Below are 14166 nucleotides of genomic sequence, written 5' to 3'. Positions count from 1 at the left end.
TAGCACTTATCGGTATGAAATATCTAGATAATGAATGCACTTGTTGGTTTTATTATTTTTCTTTCGGTGAAGTGTAAGCTCAATGAGGGAGGGGTATTCTGTCATTTTGACTGCTCATTATGTAAAAAAATCTCAAATGTATATTTTAAATGAATGAATGCAGTTTTATAATCTCTGACATGATTAGAATGGGCCAAACAATGAATAAAATGTTTTCTTTGATTACAACTTGATTCTTTGACTGTAAGAGAACTAATGATCTTCCACATGATTATGACTCCCCGTCCTTTATTAGAATGGATTGTGCCCTGTACAAGAAGAACAAAGTTCATCACTTTCTGATTTCAAACTATATAACAAAACAATAGTATTTAAAAGAGCATGATACTGGCACACACGCAGACACATAGACCAGTGGAAAAGAAATGAGACCCTGGAAATAAACCTATGCGTATATGGTCAATTAAGATTTGATAACGGAACCAAGAATACTCAATGGGAAATAGACAGCCACTTCAATAAACGGTGGAAACACTGTATATTAACATGCAAAAGAATGAAATTGGTACCTGTCTTACACCACTCACAAATATTAACCCCAAATGAGTGAAGGATGTCAATGTAAGAACTGAAACTATAAGACTACCAGAAGAAAGCATAAGGAAAAAAAATACTTTGATATTGGTCTCAACAATAAGTTTTTGGGTATTATAACAAAAGCACAACAAACAAATCCAAAAATAAATAAGTGGAACTACATCAAACTAAAAAGCTTTTGAAAAGGGGGTGGAGGGGAAGTAGTAAAGAGTAAAGCAGGTGAAATATATGTGGACAGAGGGTGATTTGAATTTGGGTGGTGAACACACAATGCAGTATAGAGATCATGTATAATATTATGGAAATCTACACTTTAAACCTAGATCATTTTATTAACCAATGGCACCCCAATAAATTTAATAATCTTTTCAAAAAAGTTTCTGCACAGCAAAAGTAATAATTGGCAAAATGAGGGAAAAAAACGAACATAACCATATATCTGATCAGGGGCTAATATTCAAAATACATAAGGAATTCATACAACTTAATAACAAAAAAGTTCGAAGTCCCAATCCCAAATGTGATGGCTTTTAGGAAGTAATTAGATTTTGATGATATTATGAGTGTGGGTTCCCTATGACGGCATCGGCCTCCTTATTAGAATGGGAAGAGACTAGAGCGGGCCCCTCTCTGCCATGTAAAGATACAGCAAGAAGGAAGGCTTCTTCAAGCCAGGAGGAAGGCATTCACCAGACACTAAATCTGCTTACACCTTGATCTTGAAATTCCCCGTCTTTAGAACTGTGAGAAGTAAATGTATGTTAGTTAAGCCACCTACTGTTTGCTATTTTGTTATAATAACCTGAGCTAAGACAAGACTTATGGAAAACTAGCACTATAGAGTTTAACTGGACAGTGTAAGAATAAAATAAAAGAGTATAAAAATTTGATTAAAAAGTGAGGTGAGGAACTGAGGGAACCTTTTTTTTCAAAGAAAAAATACAAATGGCTAACTGGTACATGGAAAGGTGCGCAACATCACTAACTGTCAGGGGAAGCCAAATCAAACTACACTGACACATCATTGTCCACTTGTTAAAATTCTTATTGTCAAAATGACAAGGGATTCAAAAAGTGTTGTCAAAGATGCGGAGAAAAGGAACCCTTGAACACCATTGGTAGTAATGTAAAACTGGTACAGCCACTATGAAAAACAGTCTGGTGTTTCCTTAAAACATTAAAAATAGAACTACCATGTGATCCAGCAATCCCATTTCTGTGGGTATACCTGAAAAAATGAAACCGCTATCTTAAAGAGATATCTGCACCCTATGTGCATTGCAGCCCATATGTAATAGACACGGCATGGAAACAACCTAGGTATCTATTAAAAGACGAATCAGTAAGATGTGGTGTATATACAATAGAATATTATTCAGCCATTAAGTAAGAGAATCCTACCATTTGCAACAACACTGATGAATCTTGAGGAAATTATACCAAGTGAAATAAGTCACAGAGAGAAAGATAATTGTGTATGGCCTCATTTATATGTGGATCTAAAACATCCGAAATTATAGAAAGAGAGTAGGTTTGTGGTTGCCAGAGGTGGACAGGTGAGAGAAGTGCGTGAAGGTGTTCAAAGAGTACAGACTTCCACTTTTTTTTAAGATTTTACTTATTTATTTTTTAGAGAGGGGAAGGGAGGGAGAAAGAGAGGAAGAGAAACATGTGGTTGCCTCTCGCACGCCCCCTACTGGGGACCTGGCCCACATGGGAACATATGGAATCAAACCAGCAACCCTTTGGTTCGCAGGCCAGTGCTCAGTCCACTGAGCCACAGCAGCCAGGGCCAAACTTCCAGTTTTAAGATGAGTAAGTCCTGGGGATCTAATGTACAGCATGGTGACTATATATAACATTTCTGCATTGTCTGCTTGAAAGTTGCTAAGAGACTAAATTGTGAAGGTCTCACCACACATACAAAAAAAAAAAAAAGGTCACTATAGGAGGTAATGGATCATTAACTAACCTTATCGTGGTAATCATTTTGTAATATATACATACATTAAATCATCACATTGTGCACCTGAAATTTACACAATGTTATATGTTCACTATATCTCAAAAACCTTGTAAAAGATTCCTCATACTATTTATTCCATTATTAAAAATAAGTTTTACCAGGGGCAGGGAAGTGGAGCAAATGGGGAGATGCTGGTCACAGGGTACCAAGTTGCAGTTACCTAGGATGAAGAAATCTAGAGATGCGATGTACAGCATGAGGATTATAGTTCTTACTACTGTGTTCAATGCTGGAAATTTGCTGAGAGAGCAGATTTCAGGTGCTCTCATCACACGCAAAATAAATGGCAGCTATGTGAAGAGACGAGGTGTTAATTAGCTTGATTTTAGAAATCACTTCACTGTCTGTGTGTATATTAAGTCATATTGCAAGCCTTAAATATGTACAAGTTTTATTTTTACAAATTAGGAATAAAAATATCGTTTCACATTGGGAATAATAAAAGCCATGGACCTACGTCTCTCATTTTTGTCTTGAATTTTAGACTATTTCGTATTGTTACTTACAGATTGCCTGTGTATGTTTTTTCAATATTATAAACTCCTCCAAACTTATACTTGGTGGAAAAATCATTTGGAATTTGAACTTACACGCTTCAAGACATACTGAACGTGTTCCAGATACAAATTTCACAGCACACAACTCAGGTGAACAATTTTCATGTTTCTATAATTTATAGTTTTTTCTCTATACAGTCCCTCTTCAACTCAGTAGGATACAGCTGAACCTAGTCATTCTGTAAAACAGTTAATTCTGTATTTTTTTTTTCCATTCCATTCAGGGTTTTCTACATTAGGAAAGAATCGACTTCCCCCTCGCTTTCCCTGAGGTGGTATTTAATTAAGGGCGTACACAGGATACTCACGTACAATTATGAGTGTATTTGGAGAGGGGCGATCTGGTTCTAGATTCCCATGTGTTCGTCTCAAGCATCCTTTGCTACATGTAGTGTTCTGTCTTGCTCTCAAGGCTGTATGTGTTTTCTGCTCTGACCTTTACTGAGGTAGTCATACTCTGTCTGAGTCCCTAGTTATAAGACTCCTGCTGTTTTCTGCTGTACCACTCCTTTATGTCAACAGTGAGACCCTTAGGCTCTGCCAGCAAATCCTCTTGCTTGTTTTCAGTCTCTCACCCTTCCCACTCTGGAGCCATAAAATCTCTATGAACTGTTTCATACCAGATTGATCTGCCTAGACAAACCTTCTCCTTGCCTACTTCCACCTGCTCTTGCACCGTGCTGAAGCATCAGAAGTGCTGGGATCTTGAAGATCCCTGTGTCATATATAAAACAGAGCACAGATTCTATCTACTTTCAATTTTTTACCCTGTTTTGGTATTTTATTCCCCTTTTACCCATATCAAAACATGGATGTACCCTGAGTGCAACATACTGAAAGATTCCTTCTAAGAAACTCACACCAGTATCTATTGCCTGTACTCTTTTCTGACTCTGCTTGTCTTCCACAGACAAAGAATTTCTAGTTAAGTTACTATGATGTCTCTCATCACATTGGGCAGTAACAGTTAAAGTCTAGTTTGAGCAGTGACCACCAAGGTGGGAGGCAAAGCTATCGCAGGGAGCTGAACACTGACACTCACATACACCTAAGCAAATAGTTCAAGATGTTACTTTGCCATAGCTAATCCTATTCCAATATTGCTTATAGAACCTATGATCTGATAATCACATGTTATAAACTCAGTGGAAATTGTGAATTGAAATTTGTGTTGGTTCTGACAATTGCAAGATAGAGATATTACATATAAATTTACATGCTGCCCCGGCTGGTGTGGCTCAGTGGATTGAGTGAGTGCCTACCTGTGATCCAAAGGGTTGCTGGTTCAATCCCCAGTCAGGGCTCAAGCCTGGGTTGCAGTCCAGGCCCCAGGTGGAGGGGAACATGAGAGGCAATCACACATTGATGTTTCTCTCCCTCTCTTTCTCTCTCCCTTCCCTTCTCTCTAAAAAATAAGTAAATAAAATCTTTTAAAATAAATAAATAAACAAATTTACATGCTTATTTTTATATTATATTACTGTGGTTTAAAAGTAAAGCAAACAAAGAAGGTATGCCAGTGAAATACTCAAGACCTTCAGGGATATTAAAATTAGTTTAGGCATAAAATATGTATGCCCTTGCTGAGTTTATATGCTAATAGAAAGAGACATGTTTGTTCACAAATAACTAACACAAAGCAGATTGTGTGTTATAACAATAAGACATATTAATTGCTTTAATTTATTGAGTTTTAATATCTGCCAAACCACGCTTGGTATTTGATACACTTCAACTTACTTATTGCAGATAACAACCAATATGGTGTTACTATTGCAATATCTCATATCAAGAAACCTCAGGAAGGTGAAGCCATTTGCCCATTACACTGCATTGTATAAAAACCCAGAGAAAGGCAAGGTTGATCCCAGTGGGGTGACATTCACGGCCTGCCTCATTCATGAAGAGGCATTTGAACTGGGTCTCCTTGAAAATGGGTGGACATTTTAGAGACCCATTAGGAGAATAGCTTAAAGATTGCAAAATAACAAAGATTTTTGATTGCAGAGATAACGTAATTAGGACTGTATTTTGAAGGCAGCTACGGACAGAAGAATAAGGAAAAGATTGGAAAGTATAATAAAAATTCCCACCAGAAGAAAAAAGACTAGATGTCAAATGCACCTTGAATTAAAATTGACACGATAATTGAGGAAAGTATATTTTCATAACTTTCTAAATCCCTGGAATTTTAGCTACCCTATAAAACCAGAGTCCAAATACACACCACTCAAAGATACAGTGAAGTCAAAAGCCAATGATCTCTATGTACTCAGAAAAACCCAGATACTTCATTTGTCCACTATTGACTTATAGACACAGATAAGAGTATGGCGGTTAGCAGAGGGAAGTGGGGTGAGGGGTAGTATAAGGTAAAAGGGGCCAAAAATATGCTGATGAAAGATTATTTGACTTTGTAGGGTGGGCATACAATGTAATACACAGAGTATGATGTGTCATAAACTATTTAATCTTATTAACCAACGGCACACCAATAAATTTAAATAAATAATTAATATTAAAATACCATTTGAGAATTACATTGTATCAATTAATTAATGGGTATTTAAATACTATTTTTCAATATTTGAGGAAAAATAAACAGCTATAGTCATCTTTCACACTGATTTATTAACCTAATCAAATAGGGTCTCTGCTGAACCAACAATAAAATTATTCAGAGACTTTGACTGAGTGTGCACGGGCATTAATTTGGTCACCTCAACATGATGTTGTTTAAGAAAAGTGGAGCAAACTATCAGAGATTATACATTTTGGGAGCCTAGTTTTCCTCTGACTAAAAAATCAAACTTACACTGAATTCTAAATTATGCCACTTTTCAACATAGCCAAGAGATTTAGTAATTAATTACTAACATCTCAGCAGTTTTGTGTGATTGGCAAGATTATGGGTACAGCGAAATCAAGATTACATCTTCCATAATTGCGTGCGCAGTTAGCCTGCCACAGAACAACACACCGTGTTTCACTGGCTTCCCTGGATATCAATAAGAATTATGTCAGAAAGAGTTTCCCTGGTCAAATTAGTTTCAGAAATATTAACTTCAAAAAAAGACATGTTTGTTTTGTTTTATTTTTCTTGTAGACTTTGCCTTTATTGTAATATGATCACATGAACTGCAAATTTCTAGGAAAGCAACATAGAAAGTACATAATATTTATGAAAATTATAAGATCACAGAATCCTTTACTACCTAAACATTTCACTAGACTATAATGCTATAAAATGTACTCTGAGTATTCCACTGTAAACCATAGAACAACGCTTCTTGTAATATATGTTGTTTTTATTTTTAAAATCAAATAAAAATGATATATAAGGAAAAATGCATGATTACTTTTTATATGCATATCTGGTTTACTACTTTAATCAAATAATACTTCGATGGAGCCTAATGGGACACATTTCATAACGCAGCAGCTATCTGATGCATGGCGATTGCTTAGTTTCACTTTTCACAAAGTCAAAGATTTAAGTACAAGTAGTTGTTTTTGGAGGGACAAGGAACAGCAGCAGGCGTATAGGGATGGGAGACGGGAAAGGGAAGGGGGCTGACAATGGGTGTGCTCCTATGCCAGCTACCACAATGGACAACCAGAGATGATTGCTGCAGGGATGCCCTCCAGAGCATGAGAAAACACATACCTCCACATTATCCCAGCAATGGGGTGCGGAGCTTGGGTATTTATAACCCCATACCAGTTAGTCACTTGTTAAGAGCTGCACTGGTGGGCACTTCTGGGCAAAGTGGGCTCTGACAGTATTGCCCAACGTGTTATCTGGTATAAGAGATAACACTTATACTGCAGCACTAGGAAGAGTAGAGTAATCTGTAGAGGCCTAAAGAGAAATGCATTAAATGGCCTCAATAAATAAATGCCCATTGTGTTCATTAGAAATTATAAAAAGAGTCATGAAAGGTTATTTAAAAAAAAGAAAAGGCCAATTTGTCATTTTGAAGAGAAATAGTGTTGAAATAAAGTCAAAATCTTAGCATAGGCTTTTACCTAAATGAACACAGGACGAAGAATGACCACAGCTAAAGAATAAATGAGTAGGGCTAAAAGGTCAGCTCTATCAGTTATCTAAATGGATCAAAAAAAAAAACTAAAAAAGGAAAACCATGAAAGAAAACTTGGGAGGCATACAGAAGTTCCAACATTTCTCTATTAGATTTACAAATAAGAGGGCGGAACAGTGTTGAGTCGAAACTATTGTTGAGAGAATCATGAATGAAAATCTTCCAGAATTGAAAGTGTACTTGAGTCCTCTTATTGGAAAAAACCGTGATATGTAGAGCAGGACAAATGAAAAAATGAACCTTGTCTAGAAACTTGTAGTTTAAATTCAGATCAAGGATACAGATTATCAAATTCCCCTACAGAATTCCCTTAAAAATTCTCATCCAATGTATCAATATTTTACCAATACCCAAGTAAGAAATGTTGGGTTTTCAATATATATGAGAGTTAATGCTGGTGCTTTTATTTTCTTCTTTTTCTTTTTCAGAGTAGAAAGCAATGTTTAAACACATTAATCACATTTAGATTTCTTTTTAATTATTACCTTAAAAATGCTGTAGCAATTAAAGGATGATTTACTACTTGGGATTTTATGTCATACTTTTGAAGATATTGCAGCAAGAGATCAGCAATAATTTATTTCAATGAATGAGGAGCATTGTCTAAATATATTCTGAACTCTTATAGTCTTGCTGTTCAGTTATATTAAATTGTATGAGTTACTGATGAAAAAAGTCTTATAAGTAAACAGGAAAACCAGGCTAATGTTCCCATCAGTACTCTATTACTGTTTTTCTCCTTTCTATAAAGTACATTTTTCTATTTAGTAAAATGCTCCACATTTATAAGTTATGAAATATTTATCTCGGTATCTATTGTCTTTGAATTTGTATACATATATCCTATCTATATATTTGAATACATAAACCATTTCCATAGTTACTGTCTTACATAATTATTTCATATATTTTAAATGATGTATGGTTTTAAACAGTTGATACTGACATTGAATTTCAAATGCTAGCAATTTTAGAGTCAGTTTAATGAAATATCCAAGCACTGGTCAATGGGGTGATCTATTTATAAATATGTATATAAATCAAATAGTATGTACACTTATTTTATAAAGAATTATGTCCTTTGGAATTTACATAACTCAACTCTCAAGAGTATTTAACATGAACTTTATTTCAAATTATATCTTCTTTGTAAGATTTGTCTTTAGCAGATATTTAACCACTCATGATACAGTTAAGAGGAAAGGATGCATATCAATGTCTAAGCCAAGTATATTAAATAAAGCACCTCCTCTCTCTGGATAGCTTAAACACTGACAATAACTGTTGAAAAAAATATGGATAGTGATTAAACAGTTTTATTCTTCCTCCATATCAGAACATCCAGCCAATTTATTTACTATGAGAATTTTTGCTGTTTTTATGTGTGAAAGATTGAGATCAGGTTAAAGCAAAAAACAAATTACCAAAGAAGGAGCTCCTACCCTTTGCGACAGCACGGATGGAACTAGAGAGCATTACGCCAAGTGAAATAAGCCAGGCGGTGAGGGACAAATACCATATGATCTCACCTTTAACTGGAACATGATCAACAGAAGAAAGAAGCAAACAAAATATAACCAGACACTGAAGAACAATCTATCAATAGCCAGAGGGGAGGGGGGAAGGGACAGTGGTGAGAAGGGTTTACAGGAACTACTATAAAGGACACATGGACAAAACCAAGGGGGAGGGTGGAAGCAGGGGAGGGAAGTGGGTTTGGCTGGGGTGGGGTAGAGGGGTGGGGAGAAAATGCAGACAATTGTAATTGAACAACAAAATAATTTAAAAAAACAAATTACCTAACAAAACATCTCATAAACAAAATAAAACAAACAAAAAAGAATTGCACATCTCCTCCTGAAAATGTGGGAGAGCAACAGAAATATTATGCACTACAGTCAGAAATATACGTAAGTCTGTGAACCCAATCTCCCCGCAGTGGCAACTGTCCACTTTTCCTAACTCAGAGAAACTTGAGGAGGAGGGAACTGGAGGTGTGTACACATTCACAAAACAAAGTTTGTAGAGATTTTCATGTGGCTCTATGGCCTTTTCCTCCAAGGGAAATTGGAATAACTAAACTTTGTAAAAAAAAATAATAATAACTGTCAATGAATTAAAGACTGCCTATATCATGAAGAGTAGAGTAAATGAGGCAAACTGCTTATTTCTTAAGGAGTCAATGCAAGTTTACAAAAGCAAAAAAAGGAGGGGGTAGTATACTTGTGTAGATGGCCATGTGATGCTTAGAGGCAGTAACCGTGATTCACTGAAGTTACTACCCTGGATACCTACAGCAGAATACATGCCACAGAGGAGACGCATCATAAAATGCTGCTGCACATTTGAGTAAGCTGCCTATTATAAACCAATCCTTAAAGGAAAGTTCACAGATATTAAGCTAACACAATTAATAGCAAAAGTCCAAATAAAGATTTTATATGCCTGGTTATCTAATAATGTGCTACTCTAGGGTCTTAGAATAAAAGACATGAGGGACATAATGATTGGCCTGCCCACTTCAAAAATGTCAAGTCCTGAAAAACAGAAAGATGAGAACTCTTTCCAGCAAAAGGAGATTTACGAGATCTGGCACATAAATGCGTGTGATTTGGATCCTGAACCAGGAGAAAAACAATTTTTTTCTTCTACTTTTGCTATAATGATCATGAGGTCAATATATGAAGTTTGAAATTGTCTGTAGATTAGATAATAGTAGTACATCAACGTGAATTTTCTTAATTGGATTATGTTACTGTGGTTGTGTAAGAGAAAGTATTTCTTTAAGGAAATACTGAAAAGTTTAGAAATAGAGAAGCATCACATCTGCAACATGAGAACGAGCAGAAGAGAATGTGGCAACATATCGACATTTGAGAGCTTAGTGAAGAGTATACAGGAATTCTTTGTACTATTCTTGTCTCATGTTTATAAGTCTAAAATTATTTATTTTTTTTCAAGTTAACTAAAATAATGCTCTTTTTTAGTCATTTTATACCTTGACAGGCTTTACAAAAATCATTTGAAAGGATTCAGAATTTCAGTGGGTAAAAAGAAAAGATATACGAAAGTAAAAAAATGGTAATGTTCGCATATATAATTTTAAAAATAACAACAACCACCATAAAAAATAACAGCAGAAAGCATGTGTACTTTTGAGATACATATTTCTGACTTTCCTAACTCTGGGTATAGGAAAAAATTATATTCATTTTAGGGCAAGAAACGTCCTACTGTTTTTAAAGAACAAATCTCCTGGTGGAATGAACTAAGGGGCAAGCTATAAATACAGTTCCAAAATGGCAATAATTTAGAGGGGAGTTCAGTAACTTAGGGAGGAAGAAAACAAGAAAGACTGGAAGGTTTTCAGTAGCAACTATCTTTACCACAGAACAAATTTGCAGTTGCTGCCTTCCTTTCAATGCGGTGGTATTGTTTCCAGTGGAATTTCAACAGAAAAATTTGGCTGCTGGACAGTTTCTGTGTGGACACCCAGCTGTTCAGACAATTAAAGGACTCAAGTTGTACAGGCTGAGGTGTGGGCAGTCATGCAGTCTGCCATTGAAACACAAGTGAGCATCTAACTAGACTATTTACCAATTTATTTGTAAATTTATTTAAAATGGCAATCAGTACTGAGAGACAGTGAAGAAAGACAATGTTCTCGCTCAAATAAATAATGATCAATAAGGCCATATATGACAAACCCACTGCCAACATCATATTAACTGGGCAAAAACTAAAAGGGGTTCCCTTAAGGTCAGAAACAAGACAGGTTTGTCTGCTTTCACACTCTTATTCAACATAGTACTGGAAGTATTAGCCACAGCAATCAGAAAAGAAAATGAAATAAAAGGCATCCAAATTGGGAAGGAGGAAGTAAAACTGTCATTATTTGCAGATGACATAATATTGTATACAGAAAACCCTAAAGATGCTACCAAAAAAAATACTAGATCTGATAAATGAATTTGGCAAAGTAGCAGGATACAACATTAATATTCAGAAATCATTGCCATTTTATATACCAATAATAAACTATCAGAAAGAAATAAAGAAAACAATCCTATTTTCTATTGCAACAAAAAAAATAAGGTACCTGGGAATAAATTTAACCAAGGAGGTAAAAGACCTGTACTCAAGAAATTATAAGCTACTGAAGAAAGAAATTAAGAAAAATACAAATAAGAGGAAATATATACCGTGTTCATGAATAGAAAGAATTAACATCATTAAAATGTCCATACTACCCGAAGTAATGTAAACATTTAATGCAATTGCTATTAAAATACCAATGACATATCTCACAGATCTAGAACAAATACTCCAAAAAATTTATATGGAACCACAAAAGATCCCAAATAGCCTCAGCAATCTTGAGAAAAAAGAACAAAATCTGAGGTTCCATACTACCTGGTATCAAACTATACTACAGGGCCATAGTAATCAAAACAGCATCGTATTGCACAAGAACAGGCATATATATCAATGGAACAGAATAGAGAGCCCAGCAATAAACCTATGTCTTTATGCTCAATCAACATTTGACAAAGAAGGTAAAAACATGCAGTAGGGTAAAGATAGCCTCTTCAATAAATGATATTGAGAAAATTGGACAGATGTATGCAAAAAAAAAAATGAAACTTGACCACCAACTTATACTATACACAAGAATAAACTCAAAATAAATTAATGACTTGAAAGAAAGTCACAAAACCATAAAAACCTAGAAGAAAACATAGGCAGTGAAATCTCAGACAAAATATTTCTTTCTTGTAGCAATATTTTTATTGATATATCTGCTTGGGCAAGGGAAGCAAAGGAAAAATAAACAAATGGGACTATATCAAACTAAAAAGTATTTTTTGAAGAAAAAAATATTCATTTATTTTTCGAAAGAGGGGAAGGGAGGGAGAAAGGGAAGGAGAGAAACATTGATGGGCGAGAGAAACATCCATTGGTTGCCTCTTACACGCTTCCAACTGAGTACCTGATCTGCAACCCAGGCATGTGCTCTGACCAGGAATCAAACCAGCGACATTTTGCTTTGTAGTAGGAGGCCCAACCAACTCAGTCACACTAGTCAGGAAACTAAAAAGTTTTTGCATAGCAAAAGAAACCATCAACAAAGCGAAAACAGGAAACTGTGTGAGGTCCTAAGTGGCTTACTTTGAAGGGGGCTGAAGTGTCATTGTCCTATGTACAGTGTTTCTTGTATCTTGTATCTTCTTCAATAAATGTCTCTATTTTTCTTATTACATGGATACTTTCTGGACAGACCTTGTACACACAAAAAGATTAAGAGACAAACATATTTGTACATAGTAAAACAGACAATTTTATAAAAAGTATATATCTGCTATATAAAAATAGCATTAGACTTCCTTGAATTTAATAGAATAACAAAGACAGATGAACATGAACCTGAAAAAAAATAATGAACTTCAGATAAATACATTAGAATTTGGGATATTCAATTAAGGTTAAGAAAAAACTGATTTTTTGGTAGGATTAACTCCTGGCTTTTGAAGTGGTAGGTCTTTAACCTATAGATTTTTAATAATGAAAGTACTTTTATATTACTTTTCCTTTGTGTCATAAAAAAATTACATTTTTGACTGCAATTTTAGTTTCTTCAGAATTCTAGGTTAAACTGGAATCAATTCACACCACTTGGCATTTTATCCCAGCCTCTCACACATTCCTTATTTTTTATCATTTCTAGATCAACTGGATTTTATTATCCTCGAGCCCCTAAATTCTGTAATGTGGAAAAAATATTGTTTTTGCTTTATTTTTGAAGACAATTGGAATCCATAAATTATTTTAGAAACATATTTTATTTCTTTCAGAATACTAAGCATATTTATACATTTCTATTTTGGTTTCACTGTAGCTATGGAGATTTCTATGGTTCACTTTACTATTCCCTTAGTCAGTGACTTTGCTTTTTATGCCTAGATTGCAGTAGAACACATTCTTTATCCTTGAAATCCAGTAACTTAACAGGATGTGCCTTGACGTCAATTGTTCTGAATGAGTTTCCCTGATATATGATATGCTCTTTTGATCTGCAGATTCGATTTTTCCTTCATTTCAATTAAATTTTCCTGTATTATGCTTCTGAGTACCTTTTTTATTTATTTATAGGAAGATCTATAAAGGCTTTTCTCCTATTGATTGTAATAATTTTTATCCAAGTTCATTATCTCTGATGTTTCTCATTTATTTATTGATTTGTAGTCATGTTATTTTGATTTCTAATTTGTCTCACCTGTCCTCCAGTTTCTGTATTTTATCCCTCTATCAGACTTTATCACTTCATCGGGAGCTTTTGTTCACTTAATTCATTTAAAATATGAAAGCTTTCATAAATTTACATGCCATCCTTTCACATGTACTATGCTAATTATTTACTTTATCATTTTAATTTCAGGATATATATGATATCTAAATAAACAAGTAATAATAACAAAGTAAGTTGAGATTTATCAAGTTAGGCATTGAGCACAATGATTTACATGCATTAATTTATTTAATTCTCACAGTAGCCCTAAATGGAAGGGATTCTTCTCCAGTTTACAGATGAGGAAACTAGACCTAAGAGAATTAAGTAACTTGCCCAAAGATATATAAATAGCAAAAGACAGACCAAGATACAGGTTCTAGCTATTTATCATAATGTTATTCATATTTACTGACTCCTATTCTTCCTCTGATTCATTAACTGCCAAACATGATATGATCTGTGTAGAAAAAGTTTGGCCATTGTTAATATAACGAAAATGGTTTGCATGACATCTATGTAGCCCAGCAGCCAAGGAGAGTGGACCAGAATGCTCATGCATGAACAATGATGACCTCACTGTACTAGTCGGTGGGG

This window comes from Desmodus rotundus, chromosome X (genome assembly GCF_022682495.2).
Source record: "Desmodus rotundus isolate HL8 chromosome X, HLdesRot8A.1, whole genome shotgun sequence".
Taxonomy (NCBI): Eukaryota; Metazoa; Chordata; class Mammalia; order Chiroptera; family Phyllostomidae; genus Desmodus; species Desmodus rotundus.
This window is presented reverse-complemented; position numbering follows the sequence as displayed.